The following is a 20,374-nucleotide window of genomic DNA, read 5'->3' as shown; positions in this document are numbered from 1 at the left end:
ACATTCGGATCCTTTATAAGGATTTAACGCGCTTATGCTGATGGGTGCGATCATACCAACACTAATGCACCGGATCCCATCAGAACTCCGCAGTTAAGCGTGTTTGGGCGAGAGTAGTACTAGGATGGGTGACCTCCTGGGAAGTCCTCGTGTTGCACCCCTCTCTTTTTCTTCGGATTTTTTTTTTTGTCGCCGGGCTTACCGTTTACGGCGGTCCAGCACGCTCGCTTCGTAGGCTTAGTCTGCCCCAGGCCAAAAATACGAGCCGCTGATCTCGTTTTGGGTGCTAATTTGGTGGCGGCGATCTGGAAATGCCCTCGGGCTGCAGCTCCCTGGTGTTAGAGTGCATCGCTGCATTCGGATCCTTTATAAGGATTTAACGCGCTTATGCTGATGGGTGCGATCATACCAACACTAATGCACCGGATCCCATCAGAACTCCGCAGTTAAGCGTGTTTGGGCGAGAGTAGTACTAGGATGGGTGACCTCCTGGGAAGTCCTCGTGTTGCACCCCTCTCTTTTTCTTCGGATTTTTTTTTTTTTGTCGCCGGGCTTACCGTTTACGGCGGTCCAGCACGCTCGCTTCGTAGGCTTAGTCTGCCCCAGTTCAAAAATACGAGCCGCTGAACTCGTTTTGGGTGCTAATTTGGTGGCGGCGATCTGGAAATGCCCTCGGGCTGCAGCTCCCTGGTGTTAGAGTGCATCGCTGCATTCGGATCCTTTATAAGGATTTAACGCGCTTATGCTGATGGGTGCGATCATACCAACACTAATACACCGGATCCCATCAGAACTCCGCAGTTAAGCGTGTTTGGGCGAGAGTAGTACTAGGATGGGTGACCTCCTGGGAAGTCCTCGTGTTGCACCCCTCTCTTTTTCTTCGGATTTTTTTTTTTTGTCGCCGGGCTTACCGTTTACGGCGGTCCTGCACGCTCGCTTCGTAGGCTTAGTCTGCCCCAGGCCAAAAATACGAGCCGCTGATCTCGTTTTGGGTGCTAATTTGGTGGCGGCAATCTGGAAATGCCCTCGGGCTGCAGCTCCCTGGTGTTAGAGTGCATCGCTGCATTCGGATCCTTTATAAGGATTTAACGCGCTTATGCTGATGGGTGCGATCATACCAACACTAATGCACCGGATCCCATCAGAACTCCGCAGTTAAGCGTGTTTGGGCGAGAGTAGTACTAGGATGGGTGACCTCCTGGGAAGTCCTCGTGTTGCACCCCTCTCTTTTTCTTCGGATTTTTTTTTTTTGTCGCCGGGCTTACTGTTTACGGCGGTCCAGCACGCTCGCTTCGTAGGCTTAGTCTGCCCCAGGCCAAAAATACGAGCCGCTGATCTCGTTTTGGGTGCTAATTTGGTGGCGGCGATCTGGAAATGCCCTCGGGCTGCAGCTCCCTGGTGTTAGAGTGCATCGCTGCATTCGGATCCTTTGTAAGGATTTAACGCGCTTATGCTGATGGGTGCGATCATAACAACACTAATGCATCGGATCCCATCAGAACTCCGCAGTTAAGCGTGTTTGGGCGAGAGTAGTACTAGGACGGGTGACCTCCTGGGAAGTCCTCGTGTTGCACCCCTCTCTTTTTCTTCGGATTTTTTTTTTTTTGTCGCCGGGCTTACCGTTTACGGCGGTCCAGCACGCTCGCTTCGTAGGCTTAGTCTGCCCCAGGTCAAAAATACGAGCCGCTGAACTCGTTTTGGGTGCTAATTTGGTGGCGGCGATCTGGAAATGCCCTCGGGCTGCAGCTCCCTAGTGTTAGAGTGCATCGCTGCATTCGGATCCTTTATAAGGATTTAACGCGCTTATGCTGATGGGTGCGATCATACCAACACTAATGCACCGGATCCCATCAGAACTCCGCAGTTAAGCGTGTTTGGGCGAGAGTAGTACTAGGATGGGTGACCTCCTGGGAAGTCCTCGTGTTGCACCCCTCTCTTTTTCTTCGGATTTTTTTTTTTTGTCGCCGGGCTTACCGTTTACGGCGGTCCAGCACGCTCGCTTCGTAGGCTTAGTCTGCCCCAGGCCAAAAATACGAGCCGCTGATCTCGTTTTGGGTGCTAATTTGGTGGCGGCGATCTGGAAATGCCCTCGGGCTGCAGCTCCCTGGTGTTAGAGTGCATCGCTGCATTCGGATCCTTTATAAGGATTTAACGCGCTTATGCTGATGGGTGCGATCATACCAACACTAATGCACCGGATCCCATCAGAACTCCGCAGTTAAGCGAGTTTGGGCGAGAGTAGTACTAGGATGGGTGACCTCCTGGGAAGTCCTCGTGTTGCACCCCTCTCTTTTTCTTCGGATTTTTTTTTTTTTTTGTCGCCGGGCTTACCGTTTACGGCGGTCCAGCACGCTCGCTTCGTAGGCTTAGTCTGCCCCAGGTCAAAAATACGAGCCGCTGAACTCGTTTTGGGTGCTAATTTGGTGGCGGCGATCTGGAAATGCCCTCGGGCTGCAGCTCCCTGGTGTTAGAGTGCATCGCTGCATTCGGATCCTTTATAAGGATTTAACGCGCTTATGCTGATGGGTGCGATCATACCAACACTAATGCACCGGATCCCATCAGAACTCCGCAGTTAAGCGTGTTTGGGCGAGAGTAGTACTAGGATGGGTGACCTCCTGGGAAGTCCTCGTGTTGCACCCCTCTCTTTTTCTTCGGATTTTTTTTTTTTGTCGCCGGGCTTACCGTTTACGGCGGTCCAGCACGCTCGCTTCGTAGGCTTAGTCTGCCCCAGGCCAAAAATACGAGCCGCTGATCTCGTTTTGGGTGCTAATTTGGTGGCGGCGATCTGGAAATGCCCTCGGGCTGCAGCTCCCTGGTGTTAGAGTGCATCGCTGCATTCGGATCCTTTATAAGGATTTAACGCGCTTATGCTGATGGGTGCGATCATACCAACACTAATGCACCGGATCCCATCAGAACTCCGCAGTTAAGCGTGTTTGGGCGAGAGTAGTACTAGGATGGGTGACCTCCTGGGAAGTCCTCGTGTTGCACCCCTCTCTTTTTCTTCGGATTTTTTTTTTTTGTCGCCGGGCTTACCGTTTACGGCGGTCCAGCACGCTCGCTTCGTAGGCTTAGTCTGCCCCAGGCCAAAAATACGAGCCGCTGATCTCGTTTTGGGTCCTAATTTCGTGGCGGCGATCTGGAAATGCCCTCGGGCTGCAACTCCCTGGTGTTAGAGTGCATCGCTGCATTCGGATCCTTTATAAGGATTTAACGCGCTTATGCTGATGGGTGCGATCATACCAACACTAATGCACCGGATCCCATCAGAACTCCGCAGTTAAGCGTGTTTGGGCGAGAGTAGTACTAGGATGGGTGACCTCCTGGGAAGTCCTCGTGTTGCACCCCTCTCTTTTTCTTCGGATTTTTTTTTTTTGTCGCCGGGCTTACCGTTTACGGCGGTCCAGCACGCTCGCTTCGTAGGCTTAGTCTGCCCCAGGCCAAAAATACGAGCCGCTGATCTCGTTTTGGGTGCTAATTTGGTGGCGGCGATCTGGAAATGCCCTCGGGCTGCAGCTCCCTGGTGTTAGAGTGCATCGCTGCATTCGGATCCTTTATAAGGATTTAACGCGCTTATGCTGATGGGTGCGATCATACCAACACAAATGCATCGGATCCCATCAGAACTCCGCAGTTAAGCGCGTTTGGGCGAGAGTAGTACTAGGATGGGTGACCTCCTGGGAAGTCCTCGTGTTGCACCCCTCTCTTTTTCTTCGGATTTTTTTTTTTTTTGTCGCCGGGCTTACCGTTTACGGCGGTCCAGCACGCTCGCTTCGTAGGCTTAGTCTGCCCCAGGCCAAAAATACGAGCCGCTGATCTCGTTTTGGGTGCTAATTTGGTGGCGGCGATCTGGAAATGCCCTCGGGCTGCAGCTCCCTGGTGTTAGAGTGCATCGCTGAATTCGGATCCTTTATAAGGATTTAACGCGCTTATGCTGATGGGTGCGATCATACCAACACTAATGCACCGGATCCCATCAGAACTCCGCAGTTAAGCGTGTTTGGGCGAGAGTAGTACTAGGATGGGTGACCTCCTGGGAAGTCCTCGTGTTGCACCCCTCTCTTTTTCTTCGGATTTTTTTTTTTTGTCGCCGGGCTTACCGTTTACGGCGGTCCAGCACGCTCGCTTCGTAGGCTTAGTCTGCCCCAGGCCAAAAATACGAGCCGCTGATCTCGTTTTGGGTGCTAATTTGGTGGCGGCGATCTGGAAATGCCCTCGGGCTGCAACTCCCTGGTGTTAGAGTGCATCGCTGCATTCGGATCCTTTATAAGGATTTAACGCGCTTATGCTGATGGGTGCGATCATACCAACACTAATGCACCGGATCCCATCAGAACTCCGCAGTTAAGCGTGTTTGGGCGAGAGTAGTACTAGGATGGGTGACCTCCTGGGAAGTCCTCGTGTTGCACCCCTCTCTTTTTCTTCGGATTTTTTTTTTTTTTCGCCGGGCTTACCGTTTACGGCGGTCCAGCACGCTCGCTTCGTAGGCTTAGTCTGCCCCAGGCCAAAAATACGAGCCGCTGATCTCGTTTAGGGTGCTAATTTGGTGGCGGCGATCTGGAAATGCCCTCGGGCTGCAGCTCCCTGGTGTTAGAGTGCATCGCTGCATTCGGATCCTTTATAAGGATTTAACGCGCTTATGCTGATGGGTGCGATCATACCAACACTAATGCACCGGATCCCATCAGAACTCCGCAGTTAAGCGTGTTTGGGCGAGAGTAGTACTAGGATGGGTGACCTCCTGGGAAGTCCTCGTGTTGCACCGCTCTCTTTTTCTTCGGATTTTTTTTTTTTGTCGCCGGGCTTACCGTTTACGGCGGTCCAGCACACTCGCTTCGTAGGCTTAGTCTGCCCCAGGCCAAAAATACGAGCCGCTGAACTCGTTTTGGGTGCTAATTTGGTGGCGGCGATCTGGAAATGCCCTCGGGCTGCAGCTCCCTGGTGTTAGAGTGCATCGCTGCATTCGGATCCTTTATAAGGATTTAACGCGCTTATGCTGATGGGTGCGATCATACCAACACTAATGCACCGGATCCCATCAGAACTCCGCAGTTAAGCGTGTTTGGGCGAGAGTAGTACTAGGATGGGTGACCTCCTGGGAAGTCCTCGTGTTGCACCCCTCTCTTTTTCTTCGGATTTTTTTTTTTTGTCGCCGGGCTTACCGTTTACGGCGGTCCAGCACGCTCGCTTCGTAGGCTTAGTCTGCCCCAGGCCAAAAATACGAGCCGCTGATCTCGTTTTGGGTGCTAATTTGGTGGCGGCGATCTGGAAATGCCCTCGGGCTGCAGCTCCCTGGTGTTAGAGTGCATCGCTGCATTCGGATCCTTTATAAGGATTTAACGCGCTTATGCTGATGGGTGCGATCATACCAACACTAATGCACCGGATCCCATCAGAACTCCGCAGTTAAACGTGTTTGGGCGAGAGTAGTACTAGGATGGGTGACCTCCTGGGAAGTCCTCGTGTTGCACCCCTCTCTTTTTCTTCGGATTTTTTTTTTTTGTCGCCGGGCTTACCGTTTACGGCGGTCCAGCACGCTCGCTTCCTAGGCTTAGTCTGCCCCAGGCCAAAAATACGAGCCGCTGATCTCGTTTTGGGTGCTAATTTGGTGGCGGCGATCTGGAAATGCCCTCGGGCTGCAACTCCCTGGTGTTAGAGTGCATCGCTGCATTCGGATCCTTTATAAGGATTTAACGCGCTTATGCTGATGGGTGCGATCATACCAACACTAATGCACCGGATCCCATCAGAACTCCGCAGTTAAGCGTGTTTGGGCGAGAGTAGTACTAGGATGGGTGACCTCCTGGGAAGTCCTCGTGTTGCACCCCTCTCTTTTTCTTCGGATTTTTTTTTTTTGTCGCCGGGCTTACCGTTTACGACGGTCCAGCACGCTCGCTTCCTAGGCTTAGTCTGCCCCAGGCCAAAAATAAGAGCCGCTGATCTCGTTTTGGGTGATAATTTGGTGGCGGCGATCTGGAAATGCCCTCGGGCTGCAGCTCCCTGGTGTTAGAGTGCATCGCTGCATTCGGATCCTTTATAAGGATTTAACGCGCTTATGCTGATGGGTGCGATCATACCAACACTAATGCACCGGATCCCATCAGAACTCCGCAGTTAAGCGTGTTTGGGCGAGAGTAGTACTAGGATGGGTGACCTCCTGGGAAGTCCTCGTGTTGCACCGCTCTCTTTTTCTTCGGATTTTTTTTTTTTGTCGCCGGGCTTACCGTTTACGGCGGTCCAGCACGCTCGCTTCGTAGGCTTAGTCTGCCCCAGGCCAAAAATACGAGCCGCTGAACTCGTTTTGGGTGCTAATTTGGTGGCGGCGATCTGGAAATGCCCTCGGGCTGCAGCTCCCTGCTGTTAGAGTGCATCGCTGCATTCGGATCCTTTATAAGGATTTAACGCGCTTATGCTGATGGGTGCGATCATACCAACACTAATGCACCGGATCCCATCAGAACTCCGCAGTTATGCGTGTTTGGGCGAGAGTAGTACTAGGATGGGTGACCTCCTGGGAAGTCCTCGTGTTGCACCGCTCTCTTTTTCTTCGGATTTTTTTTTTTTGTCGCCGGGCTTACCGTTTACGGCGGTCCAGCACGCTCGCTTCGTAGGCTTAGTCTGCCCCAGGCCAAAAATACGAGCCGCTGAACTCGTTTTGGGTGCTAATTTGGTGGCGGCGATCTGGAAATGCCCTCGGGCTGCAGCTCCCTGGTGTTAGAGTGCATCGCTGCATTCGGATCCTTTATAAGGATTTAACGCGCTTATGCTGATGGGTGCGATCATACCAACACTAATGCACCGTATCCCATCAGAACTCCGCAGTTAAGCGTGTTTGGGCGAGAGTAGTACTAGGATGGGTGACCTCCTGGGAAGTCCTCGTGTTGCACCCCTCTCTTTTTCTTCGGATTTTTTTTTTTTGTCGCCGGGCTTACCGTTTACGGCGGTCCAGCACGCTCGCTTCGTAGGCTTAGTCTGCCCCAGGCCAAAAATACGAGCCGCTGATCTCGTTTTGGGTGCTAATTTGGTGGCGGCGATCTGGAAATGCCCTCGGGCTGCAGCTCCCTGGTGTTAGAGTGCATCGCTGCATTCGGATCCTTTATAAGGATTTAACGCGCTTATGCTGATGGGTGCGATCATACCAACACAAATGCATCGGATCCCATCAGAACTCCGCAGTTAAGCGCGTTTGGGCGAGAGTAGTACTAGGATGGGTGACCTCCTGGGAAGTCCTCGTGTTGCACCCCTCTCTTTTTCTTCGGATTTTTTTTTTTTTTGTCGCCGGGCTTACCGTTTACGGCGGTCCAGCACGCTCGCTTCGTAGGCTTAGTCTGCCCCAGGCCAAAAATACGAGCCGCTGATCTCGTTTTGGGTGCTAATTTGGTGGCGGCGATCTGGAAATGCCCTCGGGCTGCAGCTCCCTGGTGTTAGAGTGCATCGCTGAATTCGGATCCTTTATAAGGATTTAACGCGCTTATGCTGATGGGTGCGATCATACCAACACTAATGCACCGGATCCCATCAGAACTCCGCAGTTAAGCGTGTTTGGGCGAGAGTAGTACTAGGATGGGTGACCTCCTGGGAAGTCCTCGTGTTGCACCCCTCTCTTTTTCTTCGGATTTTTTTTTTTTGTCGCCGGGCTTACCGTTTACGGCGGTCCAGCACGCTCGCTTCGTAGGCTTAGTCTGCCCCAGGCCAAAAATACGAGCCGCTGATCTCGTTTTGGGTGCTAATTTGGTGGCGGCGATCTGGAAATGCCCTCGGGCTGCAACTCCCTGGTGTTAGAGTGCATCGCTGCATTCGGATCCTTTATAAGGATTTAACGCGCTTATGCTGATGGGTGCGATCATACCAACACTAATGCACCGGATCCCATCAGAACTCCGCAGTTAAGCGTGTTTGGGCGAGAGTAGTACTAGGATGGGTGACCTCCTGGGAAGTCCTCGTGTTGCACCCCTCTCTTTTTCTTCGGATTTTTTTTTTTTGTCGCCGGGCTTACCGTTTACGGCGGTCCAGCACGCTCGCTTCGTAGGCTTAGTCTGCCCCAGGCCAAAAATACGAGCCGCTGATCTCGTTTTGGGTGCTAATTTGGTGGCGGCGATCTGGAAATGCCCTCGGGTTGCAGCTCCCTGGTGTTAGAGTGCATCGCTGAATTCGGATCCTTTATAAGGATTTAACGCGCTTATGCTGATGGGTGCGATCATACCAACACTAATGCACCGGATCCCATCAGAACTCCGCAGTTAAGCGTGTTTGGGCGAGAGTAGTACTAGGATGGGTGACCTCCTGGGAAGTCCTCGTGTTGCACCCCTCTCTTTTTCTTCGGATTTTTTTTTTTTGTCGCCGGGCTTACCGTTTACGGCGGTCCAGCACGCTCGCTTCGTAGGCTTAGTCTGCCCCAGGCCAAAAATACGAGCCGCTGATCTCGTTTTGGGTGCTAATTTGGTGGCGGCGATCTGGAAATGCCCTCGGGCTGCAACTCCCTGGTGTTAGAGTGCATCGCTGCATTCGGATCCTTTATAAGGATTTAACGCGCTTATGCTGATGGGTGCGATCATACCAACACTAATGCACCGGATCCCATCAGAACTCCGCAGTTAAGCGTGTTTGGGCGAGAGTAGTACTAGGATGGGTGACCTCCTGGGAAGTCCTCGTGTTGCACCCCTCTCTTTTTCTTCGGATTTTTTTTTTTTGTCGCCGGGCTTACCGTTTACGGCGGTCCAGCACGCTCGCTTCGTAGGCTTAGTCTGCCCCAGGCCAAAAATACGAGCCGCTGATCTCGTTTTGGGTGCTAATTTCGTGGCGGCGATCTGGAAATGCCCTCGGGCTGCAACTCCCTGGTGTTAGAGTGCATCGCTGCATTCGGATCCTTTATAAGGATTTAACGCGCTTATGCTGATGGGTGCGATCATACCAACACTAATGCACCGGATCCCATCAGAACTCCGCAGTTAAGCGTGTTTGGGCGAGAGTAGTACTAGGATGGGTGACCTCCTGGGAAGTCCTCGTGTTGCACCCCTCTCTTTTTCTTCGGATTTTTTTTTTTTGTCGCCGGGCTTACCGTTTACGGCGGTCCAGCACGCTCGCTTCGTAGGCTTAGTCTGCCCCAGGCCAAAAATACGAGCCGCTGAACTCGTTTTGGGTGCTAATTTGGTGGCGGCGATCTGGAAATGCCCTCGGGCTGCAGCTCCCTGGTGTTAGAGTGCATCGCTGCATTCGGATCCTTTATAAGGATTTAACGCGCTTATGCTGATGGGTGCGATCATACCAACACTAATGCACCGGATCCCATCAGAACTCCGCAGTTAAGCGTGTTTGGGCGAGAGTAGTACTAGGATGGGTGACCTCCTGGGAAGTCCTCGTGTTGCACCCCTCTCTTTTTCTTCGGATTTTTTTTTTTTGTAGCCGGGCTTACCGTTTACGGCGGTCCAGCACGCTCGCTTCGTAGGCTTAGTTTGCCCCAGGTCAAAAATACGAGCCGCTGAACTCGTTTTGGGTGCTAATTTGGTGGCGGCGATCTGGAAATGCCCTCGGGCTGCAGCTCCCTGGTGTTAGAGTGCATCGCTGCATTCGGATCCTTTATAAGGATTTAACGCGCTTATGCTGATGGGTGCGATCATACCAACACTAATGCACCGGATCCCATCAGAACTCCGCAGTTATGCGTGTTTGGGCGAGAGTAGTACTAGGATGGGTGACCTCCTGGGAAGTCCTCGTGTTGCACCGCTCTCTTTTTCTTCGGATTTTTTTTTTTTGTCGCCGGGCTTACCGTTTACGGCGGTCCAGCACGCTCGCTTCGTAGGCTTAGTCTGCCCCAGGCCAAAAATACGAGCCGCTGAACTCGTTTTGGGTGCTAATTTGGTGGCGGCGATCTGGAAATGCCCTCGGGCTGCAGCTCCCTGGTGTTAGAGTGCATCGCTGCATTCGGATCCTTTATAAGGATTTAACGCGCTTATGCTGATGGGTGCGATCATACCAACACTAATGCACCGGATCCCATCAGAACTCCGCAGTTAAGAGTGTTTGGGCGAGAGTAGTACTAGGATGGGTGACCTCCTGGGAAGTCCTCGTGTTGCACCCCTCTCTTTTTCTTCGGATTTTTTTTTTTTGTCGCCGGGCTTACCGTTTACGGCGGTCCAGCACGCTCGCTTCGTAGGCTTAGTCTGCCCCAGGCCAAAAATACGAGCCGCTGATCTCGTTTTGGGTGCTAATTTGGTGGCGGCGATCTGGAAATGCCCTCGGGCTGCAGCTCCCTGGTGTTAGAGTGCATCGCTGCATTCGGATCCTTTATAAGGATTTAACGCGCTTATGCTGATGGGTGCGATCATACCAACACAAATGCATCGGATCCCATCAGAACTCCGCAGTTAAGCGCGTTTGGGCGAGAGTAGTACTAGGATGGGTGACCTCCTGGGAAGTCCTCGTGTTGCACCCCTCTCTTTTTCTTCGGATTTTTTTTTTTTTGTCGCCGGGCTTACCGTTTACGGCGGTCCAGCACGCTCGCTTCGTAGGCTTAGTCTGCCCCAGGCCAAAAATACGAGCCGCTGATCTCGTTTTGGGTGCTAATTTGGTGGCGGCGATCTGGAAATGCCCTCGGGCTGCAGCTCCCTGGTGTTAGAGTGCATCGCTGAATTCGGATCCTTTATAAGGATTTAACGCGCTTATGCTGATGGGTGCGATCATACCAACACTAATGCACCGGATCCCATCAGAACTCCGCAGTTAAGCGTGTTTGGGCGAGAGTAGTACTAGGATGGGTGACCTCCTGGGAAGTCCTCGTGTTGCACCCCTCTCTTTTTCTTCGGATTTTTTTTTTTTGTCGCCGGGCTTACCGTTTACGGCGGTCCAGCACGCTCGCTTCGTAGGCTTAGTCTGCCCCAGGCCAAAAATACGAGCCGCTGATCTCGTTTTGGGTGCTAATTTGGTGGCGGCGATCTGGAAATGCCCTCGGGCTGCAACTCCCTGGTGTTAGAGTGCATCGCTGCATTCGGATCCTTTATAAGGATTTAACGCGCTTATGCTGATGGGTGCGATCATACCAACACTAATGCACCGGATCCCATCAGAACTCCGCAGTTAAGCGTGTTTGGGCGAGAGTAGTACTAGGATGGGTGACCTCCTGGGAAGTCCTCGTGTTGCACCCCTCTCTTTTTCTTCGGATTTTTTTTTTTTGTCGCCGGGCTTACCGTTTACGGCGGTCCAGCACGCTCGCTTCGTAGGCTTAGTCTGCCCCAGGCCAAAAATACGAGCCGCTGATCTCGTTTTGGGTGCTAATTTGGTGGCGGCGATCTGGAAATGCCCTCGGGCTGCAGCTCCCTGGTGTTAGAGTGCATCGCTGCATTCGGATCCTTTATAAGGATTTAACGCGCTTATGCTGATGGGTGCGATCATACCAACACTAATGCACCGGATCCCATCAGAACTCCGCAGTTAAGCGTGTTTGGGCGAGAGTAGTACTAGGATGGGTGACCTCCTGGGAAGTCCTCGTGTTGCACCGCTCTCTTTTTCTTCGGATTTTTTTTTTTTTGTCGCCGGGCTTACCGTTTACGGCGGTCCAGCACACTCGCTTCGTAGGCTTAGTCTGCCCCAGGCCAAAAATACGAGCCGCTGAACTCGTTTTGGGTGCTAATTTGGTGGCGGCGATCTGGAAATGCCCTCGGGCTGCAGCTCCCTGGTGTTAGTGTGCATCGCTGCATTCGGATCCTTTATAAGGATTTAACGCGCTTATGCTGATGGGTGCGATCATACCAACACTAATGCACCGGATCCCATCAGAACTCCGCAGTTAAGCGTGTTTGGGCGAGAGTAGTACTAGGATGGGTGACCTTCTGGGAAGTCCTCGTGTTGCACCCCTCTCTTTTTCTTCGGATTTTTTTTTTTTGTCGCCGGGCTTACCGTTTACGGCGGTCCAGCACGCTCGCTTCGTAGGCTTAGTCTGCCCCAGGCCAAAAATACGAGCCGCTGATCTCGTTTTGGGTGCTAATTTGGTGGCGGCGATCTGGAAATGCCCTCGGGCTGCAGCTCCCTGGTGTTAGAGTGCATCGCTGCATTCGGATCCTTTATAAGGATTTAACGCGCTTATGCTGATGGGTGCGATCATACCAACACTAATGCACCGGATCCCATCAGAACTCCGCAATTAAACGTGTTTGGGCGAGAGTAGTACTAGGATGGGTGACCTCCTGGGAAGTCCTCGTGTTGCACCCCTCTCTTTTTCTTCGGATTTTTTTTTTTTGTCGCCGGGCTTACCGTTTACGGCGGTCCAGCACGCTCGCTTCATAGGCTTAGTCTGCCCCAGGCCAAAAATACGAGCCGCTGATCTCGTTTTGGGTGCTAATTTGGTGGCGGCGATCTGGAAATGCCCTCGGGCTGCAACTCCCTGGTGTTAGAGTGCATCGCTGCATTCGGATCCTTTATAAGGATTTAACGCGCTTATGCTGATGGGTGCGATCATACCAACACTAATGCACCGGATCCCATCAGAACTCCGCAGTTAAGCGTGTTTGGGCGAGAGTAGTACTAGGATGGGTGACCTCCTGGGAAGTCCTCGTGTTGCACCCCTCTCTTTTTCTTCGGATTTTTTTTTTTTGTCGCCGGGCTTACCGTTTACGACGGTCCAGCACGCTCGCTTCGTAGGCTTAGTCTGCCCCAGGCCAAAAATAAGAGCCGCTGATCTCGTTTTGGGTGATAATTTGGTGGCGGCGATCTGGAAATGCCCTCGGGCTGCAGCTCCCTGGTGTTAGAGTGCATCGCTGCATCCGGATCCTTTATAAGGATTTAACGCGCTTATGCTGATGGGTGCGATCATACCAACACTAATGCACCGGATCCCATCAGAACTCCGCTGTTAAGCGTGTTTGGGCGAGAGTAGTACTAGGATGGGTGACCTCCTGGGAAGTCCTCGTGTTGCACCGCTCTCTTTTTCTTCGGATTTTTTTTTTTTGTCGCCGGGCTTACCGTTTACGGCGGTCCAGCACGCTCGCTTCGTAGGCTTAGTCTGCCCCAGGCCAAAAATACGAGCCGCTGAAGTCGTTTTGGGTGCTAATTTGGTGGCGGCGATCTGGAAATGCCCTCGGGCTGCAGCTCCCTGGTGTTAGAGTGCATCGCTGCATTCGGATCCTTTATAAGGATTTAACGCGCTTATGCTGATGGGTGCGATCATACCAACACTAATGCACCGGATCCCATCAGAACTCCGCAGTTATGCGTGTTTGGGCGAGAGTAGTACTAGGATGGGTGACCTCCTGGGAAGTCCTCGTGTTGCACCGCTCTCTTTTTCTTCGGATTTTTTTTTTTTGTCGCCGGGCTTACCGTTTACGGCGGTCCAGCACGCTCGCTTCGTAGGCTTAGTCTGCCCCAGGCCAAAAATACGAGCCGCTGAACTCGTTTTGGGTGCTAATTTGGTGGCGGCGATCTGGAAATGCCCTCGGGCTGCAGCTCCCTGGTGTTAGAGTGCATCGCTGCATTCGGATCCTTTATAAGGATTTAACGCGCTTATGCTGATGGGTGCGATCATACCAACACTAATGCACCGGATCCCATCAGAACTCCGCAGTTAAGCGCGTTTGGGCGAGAGTAGTACTAGGATGGGTGACCTCCTGGGAAGTCCTCGTGTTGCACCCCTCTCTTTTTCTTCGGATTTTTTTTTTTTGTCGCCGGGCTTACCGTTTACGGCGGTCCAGCACGCTCGCTTCGTAGGCTTAGTCTGCCCCAGGCCAAAAATACGAGCCGCTGATCTCGTTTTGGGTGCTAATTTGGTGGCGGCGATCTGGAAATGCCCTCGGGCTGCAGCTCCCTGGTGTTAGAGTGCATCGCTGCATTCGGATCCTTTATAAGGATTTAACGCGCTTATGCTGATGGGTGCGATCATACCAACACTAATGCACCGGATCCCATCAGAACTCCGCAGTTATGCGTGTTTGGGCGAGAGTAGTACTAGGATGGGTGACCTCCTGGGAAGTCCTCGTGTTGCACCGCTCTCTTTTTCTTCGGATTTTTTTTTTTTGTCGCCGGGCTTACCGTTTACGGCGGTCCAGCACGCTCGCTTCGTAGGCTTAGTCTGCCCCAGGCCAAAAATACGAGCCGCTGAACTCGTTTTGGGTGCTAATTTGGTGGCGGCGATCTGGAAATGCCCTCGGGCTGCAGCTCCCTGGTGTTAGAGTGCATCGCTGCATTCGGATCCTTTATAAGGATTTAACGCGCTTATGCTGATGGGTGCGATCATACCAACACTAATGCACCGGATCCCATCAGAACTCCGCAGTTAAGCGTGTTTGGGCGAGAGTAGTACTAGGATGGGTGACCTCCTGGGAAGTCCTCGTGTTGCACCCCTCTCTTTTTCTTCGGATTTTTTTTTTTTGTCGCCGGGCTTACCGTTTACGGCGGTCCAGCACGCTCGCTTCGTAGGCTTAGTCTGCCCCAGGCCAAAAATACGAGCCGCTGATCTCGTTTTGGGTGCTAATTTGGTGGCGGCGATCTGGAAATGCCCTCGGGCTGCAGCTCCCTGGTGTTAGAGTGCATCGCTGCATTCGGATCCTTTATAAGGATTTAACGCGCTTATGCTGATGGGTGCGATCATACCAACACAAATGCATCGGATCCCATCAGAACTCCGCAGTTAAGCGCGTTTGGGCGAGAGTAGTACTAGGATGGGTGACCTCCTGGGAAGTCCTCGTGTTGCACCCCTCTCTTTTTCTTCGGATTTTTTTTTTTTTGTCGCCGGGCTTACCGTTTACGGCGGTCCAGCACGCTCGCTTCGTAGGCTTAGTCTGCCCCAGGCCAAAAATACGAGCCGCTGATCTCGTTTTGGGTGCTAATTTGGTGGCGGCGATCTGGAAATGCCCTCGGGCTGCAGCTCCCTGGTGTTAGAGTGCATCGCTGAATTCGGATCCTTTATAAGGATTTAACGCGCTTATGCTGATGGGTGCGATCATACCAACACTAATGCACCGCATCCCATCAGAACTCCGCAGTTAAGCGTGTTTGGGCGAGAGTAGTACTAGGATGGGTGACCTCCTGGGAAGTCCTCGTGTTGCACCCCTCTCTTTTTCTTCGGATTTTTTTTTTTTGTCGCCGGGCTTACCGTTTACGGCGGTCCAGCACGCTCGCTTCGTAGGCTTAGTCTGCCCCAGGCCAAAAATACGAGCCGCTGATCTCGTTTTGGGTGCTAATTTGGTGGCGGCGATCTGGAAATGCCCTCGGGCTGCAGCTCCCTGGTGTTAGAGTGCATCGCTGCATTCGGATCCTTTATAAGGATTTAACGCGCTTATGCTGATGGGTGCGATCATACCAACACTAATGCACCGGATCCCATCAGAACTCCGCAGTTATGCGTGTTTGGGCGAGAGTAGTACTAGGATGGGTGACCTCCTGGGAAGTCCTCGTGTTGCACCCCTCTCTTTTTCTTCGGATTTTTTTTTTTTGTCGCCGGGCTTACCGTTTACGGCGGTCCAGCACGCTCGCTTCGTAGGCTTAGTCTGCCCCAGGCCAAAAATACGAGCCGCTGAACTCGTTTTGGGTGCTAATTTGGTGGCGGCGATCTGGAAATGCCCTCGGGCTGCAGCTCCCTGGTGTTAGAGTGCATCGCTGCATTCGGATCCTTTATAAGGATTTAACGCGCTTATGCTGATGGGTGCGATCATACCAACACTAATGCACCGGATCCCATCAGAACTCCGCAGTTAAGCGTGTTTGGGCGAGAGTAGTAGTAGGATGGGTGACCTCCTGGGAAGTCCTCGTGTTGCACCCCTCTCTTTTTCTTCGGATTTTTTTTTTTTGTCGCCGGGCTTACCATTTACGGCGGTCCAGCACGCTCGCTTCGTAGGCTTAGTCTGCCCCAGGCCAAAAATACGAGCCGCTGATCTCGTTTTGGGTGCTAATTTGGTGGCGGCGATCTGGAAATGCCCTCGGGCTGCAGCTCCCTGGTGTTAGAGTGCATCGCTGCATTCGGATCCTTTATAAGGATTTAACGCGCTTATGCTGATGGGTGCGATCATACCAACACAAATGCATCGGATCCCATCAGAACTCCGCAGTTAAGCGCGTTTGGGCGAGAGTAGTACTAGGATGGGTGACCTCCTGGGAAGTCCTCGTGTTGCACCCCTCTCTTTTTCTTCGGATTTTTTTTTTTTTGTCGCCGGGCTTACCGTTTACGGCGGTCCAGCACGCTCGCTTCGTAGGCTTAGTCTGCCCCAGGCCAAAAATACGAGCCGCTGATCTCGTTTTGGGTGCTAATTTGGTGGCGGCGATCTGGAAATGCCCTCGGGCTGCAGCTCCCTGGTGTTAGAGTGCATCGCTGAATTCGGATCCTTTATAAGGATTTAACGCGCTTATGCTGATGGGTGCGATCATACCAACACTAATGCACCGCATCCCATCAGAACTCCGCAGTTAAGCGTGTTTGGGCGAGAGTAGTACTAGGATGGGTGACCTCCTGGGAAGTCCTCGTGTTGCACCCCTCTCTTTTTCTTCGGATTTTTTTTTTTTGTCGCCGGGCTTACCGTTTACAGCGGTCCAGCACGCTCGCTTCGTAGGCTTAGTCTGCCCCAGGCCAAAAATACGAGCCGCTGATCTCGTTTTGGGTGCTAATTTGGTGGCGGCGATCTGGAAATGCCCTCGGGCTGCAACTCCCTGGTGTTAGAGTGCATCGCTGCATTCGGATCCTTTATAAGGATTTAACGCGCTTATGCTGATGGGTGCGATCATACCAACACTAATGCACCGGATCCCATCAGAACTCCGCAGTTAAGCGTGTTTGGGCGAGAGTAGTACTAGGATGGGTGACCTCCTGGGAAGTCCTCGTGTTGCACCCCTCTCTTTTTCTTCGGATTTTTTTTTTTTGTCGCCGGGCTTACCGTTTACGGCGGTCCAGCACGCTCGCTTCGTAGGCTTAGTCTGCCCCAGGCCAAAAATACGAGCCGCTGATCTCGTTTTGGGTGCTAATTTCGTGGCGGCGATCTGGAAATGCCCTCGGGCTGCAACTCCCTGGTGTTAGAGTGCATCGCTGCATTCGGATCCTTTATAAGGATTTAACGCGCTTATGCTGATGGGTGCGATCATACCAACACTAATGCACCGGATCCCATCAGAACTCCGCAGTTAAGCGTGTTTGGGCGAGAGTAGTACTAGGATGGGTGACCTCCTGGGAAGTCCTCGTGTTGCACCGCTCTCTTTTTCTTCGGATTTTTTTTTTTTGTCGCCGGGCTTACCGTTTACGGCGGTCCAGCACGCTCGCTTCGTAGGCTTAGTCTGCCCCAGGCCAAAAATACGAGCCGCTGAACTCGTTTTGGGTGCTAATTTGGTGGCGGCGATCTGGAAATGCCCTCGGGCTGCAGCTCCCTGGTGTTAGAGTGCATCGCTGCATTCGGATCCTTTATAAGGATTTAACGCGCTTATGCTGATGGGTGCGATCATACCAACACTAATGCACCGGATCCCATCAGAACTCCGCAGTTAAGCGTGTTTGGGCGAGAGTAGTACTAGGATGGGTGACCTCCTGGGAAGTCCTCGTGTTGCACCCCTCTCTTTTTCTTCGGATTTTTTTTTTTTGTAGCCGGGCTTACCGTTTACGGCGGTCCAGCACGCTCGCTTCGTAGGCTTAGTCTGCCCCAGGTCAAAAATACGAGCCGCTGAACTCGTTTTGGGTGCTAATTTGGTGGCGGCGATCTGGAAATGCCCTCGGGCTGCAGCTCCCTGGTGTTAGAGTGCATCGCTGCATTCGGATCCTTTATAAGGATTTAACGCGCTTATGCTGATGGGTGCGATCATACCAACACTAATGCACCGGATCCCATCAGAACTCCGCAGTTATGCGTGTTTGGGCGAGAGTAGTACTAGGATGGGTGACCTCCTGGGAAGTCCTCGTGTTGCACCGCTCTCTTTTTCTTCGGATTTTTTTTTTTTGTCGCCGGGCTTACCGTTTACGGCGGTCCAGCACGCTCGCTTCGTAGGCTTAGTCTGCCCCAGGCCAAAAATACGAGCCGCTGAACTCGTTTTGGGTGCTAATTTGGTGGCGGCGATCTGGAAATGCCCTCGGGCTGCAGCTCCCTGGTGTTAGAGTGCATCGCTGCATTCGGATCCTTTATAAGGATTTAACGCGCTTATGCTGATGGGTGCGATCATACCAACACTAATGCACCGGATCCCATCAGAACTCCGCAGTTAAGAGTGTTTGGGCGAGAGTAGTACTAGGATGGGTGACCTCCTGGGAAGTCCTCGTGTTGCACCCCTCTCTTTTTCTTCGGATTTTTTTTTTTTGTCGCCGGGCTTACCGTTTACGGCGGTCCAGCACGCTCGCTTCGTAGGCTTAGTCTGCCCCAGGCCAAAAATACGAGCCGCTGATCTCGTTTTGGGTGCTGATTTGGTGGCGGCGATCTGGAAATGCCCTCGGGCTGCAGCTCCCTGGTGTTAGAGTGCATCGCTGCATTCGGATCCTTTATAAGGATTTAACGCGCTTATGCTGATGGGTGCGATCATACCAACACAAATGCATCGGATCCCATCAGAACTCCGCAGTTAAGCGCGTTTGGGCGAGAGTAGTACTAGGATGGGTGACCTCCTGGGAAGTCCTCGTGTTGCACCCCTCTCTTTTTCTTCGGATTTTTTTTTTTTTGTCGCCGGGCTTACCGTTTACGGCGGTCCAGCACGCTCGCTTCGTAGGCTTAGTCTGCCCCAGGCCAAAAATACGAGCCGCTGATCTCGTTTTGGGTGCTAATTTGGTGGCGGCGATCTGGAAATGCCCTCGGGCTGCAGCTCCCTGGTGTTAGAGTGCATCGCTGAATTCGGATCCTTTATAAGGATTTAACGCGCTTATGCTGATGGGTGCGATCATACCAACACTAATGCACCGGATCCCATCAGAACTCCGCAGTTAAGCGTGTTTGGGCGAGAGTAGTACTAGGATGGGTGACCTCCTGGGAAGTCCTCGTGTTGCACCCCTCTCTTTTTCTTCGGATTTTTTTTTTTTGTCGCCGGGCTTACCGTTTACGGCGGTCCAGCACGCTCGCTTCGTAGGCTTAGTCTGCCCCAGGCCAAAAATACGAGCCGCTGATCTCGTTTTGGGTGCTAATTTGGTGGCGGCGATCTGGAAATGCCCTCGGGCTGCAACTCCCTGGTGTTAGAGTGCATCGCTGCATTCGGATCCTTTATAAGGATTTAACGCGCTTATGCTGATGGGTGCGATCATACCAACACTAATGCACCGGATCCCATCAGAACTCCGCAGTTAAGCGTGTTTGGGCGAGAGTAGTACTAGGATGGGTGACCTCCTGGGAAGTCCTCGTGTTGCACCCCTCTCTTTTTCTTCGGATTTTTTTTTTTTGTCGCCGGGCTTACCGTTTACGGCGGTCCAGCACGCTCGCTTCGTAGGCTTAGTCTGCCCCAGGCCAAAAATACGAGCCGCTGATCTCGTTTTGGGTGCTAATTTGGTGGCGGCGATCTGGAAATGCCCTCGGGCTGCAGCTCCCTGGTGTTAGAGTGCATCGCTGCATTCGGATCCTTTATAAGGATTTAACGCGCTTATGCTGATGGGTGCGATCATACCAACACTAATGCACCGGATCCCATCAGAACTCCGCAGTTAAGCGTGTTTGGGCGAGAGTAGTACTAGGATGGGTGACCTCCTGGGAAGTCCTCGTGTTGCACCGCTCTCTTTTTCTTCGGATTTTTTTTTTTTGTCGCCGGGCTTACCGTTTACGGCGGTCCAGCAAACTCGCTTCGTAGGCTTAGTCTGCCCCAGGCCAAAAATACGAGCCGCTGAACTCGTTTTGGGTGCTAATTTGGTGGCGGCGATCTGGAAATGCCCTCGGGCTGCAGCTCCCTGGTGTTAGAGTGCATCGCTGCATTCGGATCCTTTATAAGGATTTAACGCGCTTATGCTGATGGGTGCGATCATACCAACACTAATGCACCGGATCCCATCAGAACTCCGCAGTTAAGCGTGTTTGGGCGAGAGTAGTACTAGGATGGGTGACCTCCTGGGAAGTCCTCGTGTTGCACCCCTCTCTTTTTCTTCGGATTTTTTTTTTTTGTCGCCGGGCTTACCGTTTACGGCGGTCCAGCACGCTCGCTTCGTAGGCTTAGTCTGCCCCAGGCCAAAAATACGAGCCGCTGATCTCGTTTTGGGTGCTAATTTGGTGGCGGCGATCTGGAAATGCCCTCGGGCTGCAGCTCCCTGGTGTTAGAGTGCATCGCTGCATTCGGATCCTTTATAAGGATTTAACGCGCTTATGCTGATGGGTGCGATCATACCAACACTAATGCACCGGATCCCATCAGAACTCCGCAGTTAAACGTGTTTGGGCGAGAGTAGTACTAGGATGGGTGACCTCCTGGGAAGTCCTCGTGTTGCACCCCTCTCTTTTTCTTCGGATTTTTT

At 52.5% G+C, this 20,374-nt stretch overlaps 58 non-coding genes across 58 annotated transcripts; all 58 read left to right on the top strand.

The window, feature by feature from the left end:
• The first annotated feature begins 42 nt into the window (after positions 1-42).
• LOC126730908 (5S ribosomal RNA) lies at positions 43-161 on the top strand. The gene has a single exon (XR_007658173.1). It is a non-coding gene; the product is annotated as a 5S ribosomal RNA (ribosomal RNA).
• A 234-nt stretch (positions 162-395) lies between these two features.
• On the top strand, positions 396-514 carry LOC126730895 (5S ribosomal RNA). The gene has a single exon (XR_007658161.1). It is a non-coding gene; the product is annotated as a 5S ribosomal RNA (ribosomal RNA).
• Positions 515-750: 236 nt separating this feature from the next.
• LOC126730537 (5S ribosomal RNA) lies at positions 751-869 on the top strand. Its single transcript, XR_007657808.1, has one exon. It is a non-coding gene; the product is annotated as a 5S ribosomal RNA (ribosomal RNA).
• A 235-nt stretch (positions 870-1,104) lies between these two features.
• LOC126730884 (5S ribosomal RNA) lies at positions 1,105-1,223 on the top strand. The gene has a single exon (XR_007658150.1). It is a non-coding gene; the product is annotated as a 5S ribosomal RNA (ribosomal RNA).
• Positions 1,224-1,458: 235 nt separating this feature from the next.
• Positions 1,459-1,577, top strand: LOC126731820 (5S ribosomal RNA). The gene has a single exon (XR_007659058.1). It is a non-coding gene; the product is annotated as a 5S ribosomal RNA (ribosomal RNA).
• Positions 1,578-1,813: 236 nt separating this feature from the next.
• Positions 1,814-1,932, top strand: LOC126730872 (5S ribosomal RNA). Its single transcript, XR_007658139.1, has one exon. It is a non-coding gene; the product is annotated as a 5S ribosomal RNA (ribosomal RNA).
• Positions 1,933-2,167: 235 nt separating this feature from the next.
• Positions 2,168-2,286, top strand: LOC126731390 (5S ribosomal RNA). The gene has a single exon (XR_007658637.1). It is a non-coding gene; the product is annotated as a 5S ribosomal RNA (ribosomal RNA).
• A 238-nt stretch (positions 2,287-2,524) lies between these two features.
• LOC126730861 (5S ribosomal RNA) lies at positions 2,525-2,643 on the top strand. Its single transcript, XR_007658128.1, has one exon. It is a non-coding gene; the product is annotated as a 5S ribosomal RNA (ribosomal RNA).
• Positions 2,644-2,878: 235 nt separating this feature from the next.
• On the top strand, positions 2,879-2,997 carry LOC126730850 (5S ribosomal RNA). Its single transcript, XR_007658115.1, has one exon. It is a non-coding gene; the product is annotated as a 5S ribosomal RNA (ribosomal RNA).
• A 235-nt stretch (positions 2,998-3,232) lies between these two features.
• LOC126730838 (5S ribosomal RNA) lies at positions 3,233-3,351 on the top strand. Its single transcript, XR_007658102.1, has one exon. It is a non-coding gene; the product is annotated as a 5S ribosomal RNA (ribosomal RNA).
• Positions 3,352-3,586: 235 nt separating this feature from the next.
• Positions 3,587-3,705, top strand: LOC126731754 (5S ribosomal RNA). The gene has a single exon (XR_007658995.1). It is a non-coding gene; the product is annotated as a 5S ribosomal RNA (ribosomal RNA).
• Positions 3,706-3,942: 237 nt separating this feature from the next.
• Positions 3,943-4,061, top strand: LOC126730827 (5S ribosomal RNA). The gene has a single exon (XR_007658091.1). It is a non-coding gene; the product is annotated as a 5S ribosomal RNA (ribosomal RNA).
• A 235-nt stretch (positions 4,062-4,296) lies between these two features.
• On the top strand, positions 4,297-4,415 carry LOC126730816 (5S ribosomal RNA). Its single transcript, XR_007658080.1, has one exon. It is a non-coding gene; the product is annotated as a 5S ribosomal RNA (ribosomal RNA).
• A 235-nt stretch (positions 4,416-4,650) lies between these two features.
• LOC126731386 (5S ribosomal RNA) lies at positions 4,651-4,769 on the top strand. The gene has a single exon (XR_007658633.1). It is a non-coding gene; the product is annotated as a 5S ribosomal RNA (ribosomal RNA).
• Positions 4,770-5,004: 235 nt separating this feature from the next.
• Positions 5,005-5,123, top strand: LOC126730805 (5S ribosomal RNA). The gene has a single exon (XR_007658069.1). It is a non-coding gene; the product is annotated as a 5S ribosomal RNA (ribosomal RNA).
• A 235-nt stretch (positions 5,124-5,358) lies between these two features.
• LOC126730680 (5S ribosomal RNA) lies at positions 5,359-5,477 on the top strand. Its single transcript, XR_007657943.1, has one exon. It is a non-coding gene; the product is annotated as a 5S ribosomal RNA (ribosomal RNA).
• Positions 5,478-5,712: 235 nt separating this feature from the next.
• Positions 5,713-5,831, top strand: LOC126730794 (5S ribosomal RNA). The gene has a single exon (XR_007658058.1). It is a non-coding gene; the product is annotated as a 5S ribosomal RNA (ribosomal RNA).
• Positions 5,832-6,066: 235 nt separating this feature from the next.
• LOC126731385 (5S ribosomal RNA) lies at positions 6,067-6,185 on the top strand. The gene has a single exon (XR_007658632.1). It is a non-coding gene; the product is annotated as a 5S ribosomal RNA (ribosomal RNA).
• Positions 6,186-6,420: 235 nt separating this feature from the next.
• On the top strand, positions 6,421-6,539 carry LOC126731771 (5S ribosomal RNA). Its single transcript, XR_007659012.1, has one exon. It is a non-coding gene; the product is annotated as a 5S ribosomal RNA (ribosomal RNA).
• Positions 6,540-6,774: 235 nt separating this feature from the next.
• LOC126731642 (5S ribosomal RNA) lies at positions 6,775-6,893 on the top strand. The gene has a single exon (XR_007658886.1). It is a non-coding gene; the product is annotated as a 5S ribosomal RNA (ribosomal RNA).
• Positions 6,894-7,128: 235 nt separating this feature from the next.
• On the top strand, positions 7,129-7,247 carry LOC126731753 (5S ribosomal RNA). The gene has a single exon (XR_007658994.1). It is a non-coding gene; the product is annotated as a 5S ribosomal RNA (ribosomal RNA).
• A 237-nt stretch (positions 7,248-7,484) lies between these two features.
• Positions 7,485-7,603, top strand: LOC126730782 (5S ribosomal RNA). The gene has a single exon (XR_007658045.1). It is a non-coding gene; the product is annotated as a 5S ribosomal RNA (ribosomal RNA).
• A 235-nt stretch (positions 7,604-7,838) lies between these two features.
• Positions 7,839-7,957, top strand: LOC126730771 (5S ribosomal RNA). Its single transcript, XR_007658034.1, has one exon. It is a non-coding gene; the product is annotated as a 5S ribosomal RNA (ribosomal RNA).
• Positions 7,958-8,192: 235 nt separating this feature from the next.
• Positions 8,193-8,311, top strand: LOC126730760 (5S ribosomal RNA). The gene has a single exon (XR_007658023.1). It is a non-coding gene; the product is annotated as a 5S ribosomal RNA (ribosomal RNA).
• Positions 8,312-8,546: 235 nt separating this feature from the next.
• Positions 8,547-8,665, top strand: LOC126730749 (5S ribosomal RNA). The gene has a single exon (XR_007658012.1). It is a non-coding gene; the product is annotated as a 5S ribosomal RNA (ribosomal RNA).
• Positions 8,666-8,900: 235 nt separating this feature from the next.
• Positions 8,901-9,019, top strand: LOC126730738 (5S ribosomal RNA). Its single transcript, XR_007658001.1, has one exon. It is a non-coding gene; the product is annotated as a 5S ribosomal RNA (ribosomal RNA).
• Positions 9,020-9,254: 235 nt separating this feature from the next.
• LOC126730727 (5S ribosomal RNA) lies at positions 9,255-9,373 on the top strand. Its single transcript, XR_007657990.1, has one exon. It is a non-coding gene; the product is annotated as a 5S ribosomal RNA (ribosomal RNA).
• Positions 9,374-9,608: 235 nt separating this feature from the next.
• On the top strand, positions 9,609-9,727 carry LOC126731769 (5S ribosomal RNA). Its single transcript, XR_007659010.1, has one exon. It is a non-coding gene; the product is annotated as a 5S ribosomal RNA (ribosomal RNA).
• A 235-nt stretch (positions 9,728-9,962) lies between these two features.
• LOC126730381 (5S ribosomal RNA) lies at positions 9,963-10,081 on the top strand. The gene has a single exon (XR_007657660.1). It is a non-coding gene; the product is annotated as a 5S ribosomal RNA (ribosomal RNA).
• Positions 10,082-10,316: 235 nt separating this feature from the next.
• LOC126731752 (5S ribosomal RNA) lies at positions 10,317-10,435 on the top strand. Its single transcript, XR_007658993.1, has one exon. It is a non-coding gene; the product is annotated as a 5S ribosomal RNA (ribosomal RNA).
• A 236-nt stretch (positions 10,436-10,671) lies between these two features.
• On the top strand, positions 10,672-10,790 carry LOC126730716 (5S ribosomal RNA). Its single transcript, XR_007657978.1, has one exon. It is a non-coding gene; the product is annotated as a 5S ribosomal RNA (ribosomal RNA).
• A 235-nt stretch (positions 10,791-11,025) lies between these two features.
• On the top strand, positions 11,026-11,144 carry LOC126730705 (5S ribosomal RNA). Its single transcript, XR_007657967.1, has one exon. It is a non-coding gene; the product is annotated as a 5S ribosomal RNA (ribosomal RNA).
• Positions 11,145-11,379: 235 nt separating this feature from the next.
• LOC126731383 (5S ribosomal RNA) lies at positions 11,380-11,498 on the top strand. Its single transcript, XR_007658630.1, has one exon. It is a non-coding gene; the product is annotated as a 5S ribosomal RNA (ribosomal RNA).
• Positions 11,499-11,734: 236 nt separating this feature from the next.
• Positions 11,735-11,853, top strand: LOC126730600 (5S ribosomal RNA). The gene has a single exon (XR_007657868.1). It is a non-coding gene; the product is annotated as a 5S ribosomal RNA (ribosomal RNA).
• Positions 11,854-12,088: 235 nt separating this feature from the next.
• Positions 12,089-12,207, top strand: LOC126731584 (5S ribosomal RNA). Its single transcript, XR_007658828.1, has one exon. It is a non-coding gene; the product is annotated as a 5S ribosomal RNA (ribosomal RNA).
• Positions 12,208-12,442: 235 nt separating this feature from the next.
• Positions 12,443-12,561, top strand: LOC126730693 (5S ribosomal RNA). The gene has a single exon (XR_007657956.1). It is a non-coding gene; the product is annotated as a 5S ribosomal RNA (ribosomal RNA).
• A 235-nt stretch (positions 12,562-12,796) lies between these two features.
• LOC126731690 (5S ribosomal RNA) lies at positions 12,797-12,915 on the top strand. The gene has a single exon (XR_007658932.1). It is a non-coding gene; the product is annotated as a 5S ribosomal RNA (ribosomal RNA).
• Positions 12,916-13,150: 235 nt separating this feature from the next.
• On the top strand, positions 13,151-13,269 carry LOC126731768 (5S ribosomal RNA). The gene has a single exon (XR_007659009.1). It is a non-coding gene; the product is annotated as a 5S ribosomal RNA (ribosomal RNA).
• Positions 13,270-13,504: 235 nt separating this feature from the next.
• On the top strand, positions 13,505-13,623 carry LOC126731316 (5S ribosomal RNA). Its single transcript, XR_007658566.1, has one exon. It is a non-coding gene; the product is annotated as a 5S ribosomal RNA (ribosomal RNA).
• Positions 13,624-13,858: 235 nt separating this feature from the next.
• LOC126731767 (5S ribosomal RNA) lies at positions 13,859-13,977 on the top strand. The gene has a single exon (XR_007659008.1). It is a non-coding gene; the product is annotated as a 5S ribosomal RNA (ribosomal RNA).
• Positions 13,978-14,212: 235 nt separating this feature from the next.
• On the top strand, positions 14,213-14,331 carry LOC126730682 (5S ribosomal RNA). The gene has a single exon (XR_007657945.1). It is a non-coding gene; the product is annotated as a 5S ribosomal RNA (ribosomal RNA).
• A 235-nt stretch (positions 14,332-14,566) lies between these two features.
• Positions 14,567-14,685, top strand: LOC126731751 (5S ribosomal RNA). The gene has a single exon (XR_007658992.1). It is a non-coding gene; the product is annotated as a 5S ribosomal RNA (ribosomal RNA).
• Positions 14,686-14,921: 236 nt separating this feature from the next.
• On the top strand, positions 14,922-15,040 carry LOC126731680 (5S ribosomal RNA). The gene has a single exon (XR_007658923.1). It is a non-coding gene; the product is annotated as a 5S ribosomal RNA (ribosomal RNA).
• A 235-nt stretch (positions 15,041-15,275) lies between these two features.
• Positions 15,276-15,394, top strand: LOC126731509 (5S ribosomal RNA). The gene has a single exon (XR_007658754.1). It is a non-coding gene; the product is annotated as a 5S ribosomal RNA (ribosomal RNA).
• Positions 15,395-15,629: 235 nt separating this feature from the next.
• LOC126731243 (5S ribosomal RNA) lies at positions 15,630-15,748 on the top strand. The gene has a single exon (XR_007658496.1). It is a non-coding gene; the product is annotated as a 5S ribosomal RNA (ribosomal RNA).
• A 235-nt stretch (positions 15,749-15,983) lies between these two features.
• LOC126731750 (5S ribosomal RNA) lies at positions 15,984-16,102 on the top strand. Its single transcript, XR_007658991.1, has one exon. It is a non-coding gene; the product is annotated as a 5S ribosomal RNA (ribosomal RNA).
• A 236-nt stretch (positions 16,103-16,338) lies between these two features.
• Positions 16,339-16,457, top strand: LOC126731678 (5S ribosomal RNA). The gene has a single exon (XR_007658921.1). It is a non-coding gene; the product is annotated as a 5S ribosomal RNA (ribosomal RNA).
• Positions 16,458-16,692: 235 nt separating this feature from the next.
• Positions 16,693-16,811, top strand: LOC126730670 (5S ribosomal RNA). Its single transcript, XR_007657933.1, has one exon. It is a non-coding gene; the product is annotated as a 5S ribosomal RNA (ribosomal RNA).
• A 235-nt stretch (positions 16,812-17,046) lies between these two features.
• On the top strand, positions 17,047-17,165 carry LOC126731382 (5S ribosomal RNA). The gene has a single exon (XR_007658629.1). It is a non-coding gene; the product is annotated as a 5S ribosomal RNA (ribosomal RNA).
• A 235-nt stretch (positions 17,166-17,400) lies between these two features.
• LOC126730658 (5S ribosomal RNA) lies at positions 17,401-17,519 on the top strand. Its single transcript, XR_007657922.1, has one exon. It is a non-coding gene; the product is annotated as a 5S ribosomal RNA (ribosomal RNA).
• Positions 17,520-17,754: 235 nt separating this feature from the next.
• Positions 17,755-17,873, top strand: LOC126731766 (5S ribosomal RNA). Its single transcript, XR_007659007.1, has one exon. It is a non-coding gene; the product is annotated as a 5S ribosomal RNA (ribosomal RNA).
• Positions 17,874-18,108: 235 nt separating this feature from the next.
• Positions 18,109-18,227, top strand: LOC126729210 (5S ribosomal RNA). Its single transcript, XR_007656541.1, has one exon. It is a non-coding gene; the product is annotated as a 5S ribosomal RNA (ribosomal RNA).
• A 235-nt stretch (positions 18,228-18,462) lies between these two features.
• On the top strand, positions 18,463-18,581 carry LOC126731749 (5S ribosomal RNA). Its single transcript, XR_007658990.1, has one exon. It is a non-coding gene; the product is annotated as a 5S ribosomal RNA (ribosomal RNA).
• Positions 18,582-18,817: 236 nt separating this feature from the next.
• Positions 18,818-18,936, top strand: LOC126730646 (5S ribosomal RNA). Its single transcript, XR_007657911.1, has one exon. It is a non-coding gene; the product is annotated as a 5S ribosomal RNA (ribosomal RNA).
• Positions 18,937-19,171: 235 nt separating this feature from the next.
• On the top strand, positions 19,172-19,290 carry LOC126730635 (5S ribosomal RNA). The gene has a single exon (XR_007657900.1). It is a non-coding gene; the product is annotated as a 5S ribosomal RNA (ribosomal RNA).
• A 235-nt stretch (positions 19,291-19,525) lies between these two features.
• Positions 19,526-19,644, top strand: LOC126731381 (5S ribosomal RNA). Its single transcript, XR_007658628.1, has one exon. It is a non-coding gene; the product is annotated as a 5S ribosomal RNA (ribosomal RNA).
• A 235-nt stretch (positions 19,645-19,879) lies between these two features.
• Positions 19,880-19,998, top strand: LOC126730623 (5S ribosomal RNA). The gene has a single exon (XR_007657889.1). It is a non-coding gene; the product is annotated as a 5S ribosomal RNA (ribosomal RNA).
• A 235-nt stretch (positions 19,999-20,233) lies between these two features.
• LOC126730679 (5S ribosomal RNA) lies at positions 20,234-20,352 on the top strand. Its single transcript, XR_007657942.1, has one exon. It is a non-coding gene; the product is annotated as a 5S ribosomal RNA (ribosomal RNA).
• The last annotated feature ends 22 nt before the right edge of the window (positions 20,353-20,374 follow it).

This window comes from Quercus robur, chromosome 5 (assembly GCF_932294415.1).
Source record: "Quercus robur chromosome 5, dhQueRobu3.1, whole genome shotgun sequence".
NCBI lineage: Eukaryota > Viridiplantae > Streptophyta > Magnoliopsida > Fagales > Fagaceae > Quercus > Quercus robur.
The sequence above is the reverse complement of the archived record's forward strand: the minus strand, read 5'-3'. Positions and strand labels throughout refer to the sequence as shown.